Source organism: Limulus polyphemus, unplaced genomic scaffold (genome assembly GCF_000517525.1).
Source record: "Limulus polyphemus unplaced genomic scaffold, Limulus_polyphemus-2.1.2 Scaffold3420, whole genome shotgun sequence".
Taxonomy (NCBI): domain Eukaryota; kingdom Metazoa; phylum Arthropoda; class Merostomata; order Xiphosura; family Limulidae; genus Limulus; species Limulus polyphemus.
Window position 1 is genome coordinate 1 of NW_013669030.1, and position 2,858 is coordinate 2,858.

Genomic DNA, 2,858 nt, shown 5'->3' on the forward strand with positions numbered 1-2,858 from the left:
CGAGAGGGAGACCAGTACGGAAGAAGATACGTCCCATAAAATTAAGAGACTTTGTTTAATTGTAATTTTGTGTTTGTAATTCTGTACATTTTAAGTTATTGTTATTGGTTTATTGTATGTGGTTATTATTTGGGACGAACAATACTAAGGAGGGGCAGTGTTGAGTCAGCGAGGTCACGTGACTAGTGTCACGCCACCCGTTTGCTAGATTGGGGGTGGTCTGGTATATATAAGATGGTCACGGCGTGACGTGACAGTGTGTGTGTGGGTAGTGAGTACTTGAACTACAGTCAGAAAGTATTGTTGAAGTTAACATTCGTTGTTGTAGCATTTGTTATAGCGCGACTGTTGAAAATAAGTGTATCGTAAAGTTGTATTCGGAAAGAATAAACCAGTTTTATTAAGTAAGGACTTGTGTCACTAAAGTTTCGTCAGAACGAAGTTACGGAAAATCAACTAACAACTGGAGGCGTAACAATACTTTTGTTTTGTTGAGAAATACTGGTCTCTGTAGATGCGATGTATGGTTCTCCCTTCAGTGGATGTGCCATATTATTCATGGGCATATGTGGAGTGACGGCATTGACCAATAAACATTAATTTATATGCCAGCACTTGGGAAAGGCTGCTGTAGGGCAAAAGTTACGTTATGACAAAACAGTGAAAGAATGTCAATTCCAACATAGAGAATAAATATCACTTAGGTATTTGCCAGTGGCATAAAACCAACTAAGATCTGGTCCATAGTTTCATATTTAGTACTCTGATAGAAGCATGAGATATAGTGCTCATGTGTAAGCATGTACAGTTCATTGACAAACCTCTCATGCATTGGCTTAGTCATGAATTAGAGATTAAGGTTGATGAGTTGGAGATGACAAGGGTGCTCTTTCATATTGTCTTAGTTAAACTGATGAGAAAGCAGAAGAAGATACTTATCTGCCTGTGCATGTAAGTAGGTGTAACACCTTGGTACTCTCCAGTCTTTGTGTTATGCACTCCAACCATTAGGTCATTACAGACTTTCCCAGAGCTTTAAGGTATCCAATTCACAATTTGCAGGTCACAAATTCAAATCCCATCACCAAACATGCTCTCCCTGTCAGCCATGGGAGCTTATAGTGTGACAGCCAATTCCAGTATTCGATAAAAGTATCCCAAGAGTTGGTGGTAGGTGGTGTTGACTAGCTGTCTTCCCTCTTTTCTATCACTTCTAAATTAGTAATGTTTAATGTAGTTAGCCCTCAATTGAAATTCAACAAACAAAAGCTCTGGGGACCACTAGCTATAACATAGATTGAGAAACTCTGCTAAGTAATTAATTACAATGATACTGCACAGCTTCCTGTGCTTATAACTGGTCATAGAAGTGCTATAGGTCACATGAATCTATGATCAGAGCTGAATACACTTCAAATTCATTCATAGCAAAGAGAACCCACACTAGATTTAGGCCTTTCAGTTGTTTTTCTCAAATCTCCCGAATCATTTATTATGGCATCCATCCACTAGTGATGCATGTGATATGAGTTATTGTTTTGACATGATGTAATGCTTGTGGTTATTGTGAATTTCTTCTTTTTATGTGTGTGTGCAGTTTTTTCTTATATGATTACAGGGTTATTATGTTTAAAGTAACATTTTCTTTCATTATACAATTATCAAAGATTTTATTTTGTTCTGTGTTGTACTTATCTCCTTTAAAATATTTAATGTATTAATGTGTAGTTCTTTTCATTAATATTGATGGTTATCATAGGTCTTTTTCAATGTCCTGGAAAGAGTGTCTTATGTATCTATATTTCCACCATTAGTAAAGGATTGTTTAATTTTGTGTTTATATTTTTATTATTTATAATACATTTCTTTTGTATTTTGAATTTAGATTATAAAGAGTTTCAAGTTAGTATGTTTTACTTTTGTTAATCATTCGCTAAAATAGGGAATGTTCACCTTCATCTGTTTCGTAGTCATTTTTAGCGAAACCACAGCCAAGCTGATTTTTCCAAGCCCGTTCCCTTGGCTGTGGTTTCGCTAGATAGTAGATAGGGACAGTGGGAATCTCGTTAATCCATTCATGTGCATCACTAATTAGATGACGAGGCATTTGGCTACCTTAAGAGAGTCATAGTAGATTGTATAGGGATTCTTTTTGGCAGCAAAGAACAGGTTTATGTGTTTTAATAAAGGTGGCTCCCAAAATAGAGAGATGAAAGATTGACCAACCATTTGTCATAATTTAAAACATGCTATCCATGTAGTTGTCAGCACAAGTCGAGTTCACTAGTAAATGTTGGCCAATTGCTGATTCACATTTTGGTGGTAGAACTTTTGTTTTACAAGAGTGACATGGTAAATTCTTTACTTTCATGCTCTTAGTTCTTATGGATATGAGTACATGTTGTTTAATTCTATCCTGCAAGAAGAAACATCAAAATTTGTGCAGATACTTTGTATGGTGAAGTTCAGTGCCCTCCAATACCTAAGGACCTGTTTATTGAACTGATGAATACTACAACACATTCGGTGGAATTCAGCTTTAATGATATCATGTATCAACAGATTGACGGAGTCACTATGGGTTCTCCTCTTGGACCTGCCTTAGCCAATATTTTCGTTGGTTTCCATGAAAAAGAACTATTTAACAAAGTTACCAGACCTGCCGTTTATTTCCGCTATGTAGACGAAACATTCATTTGCAATTTTTAAAACTGAGCAGGAATGTGAGTGGTCGGTACATAGATTGCACTTTACAAAGACTGCAGGATAGAATTAAACAACATGTACCCACATCCTTCAATAGGTCTGTGACATTTCCTGATTGGCTAAAGGACATGCCAATCGGTGATTCCCTTACC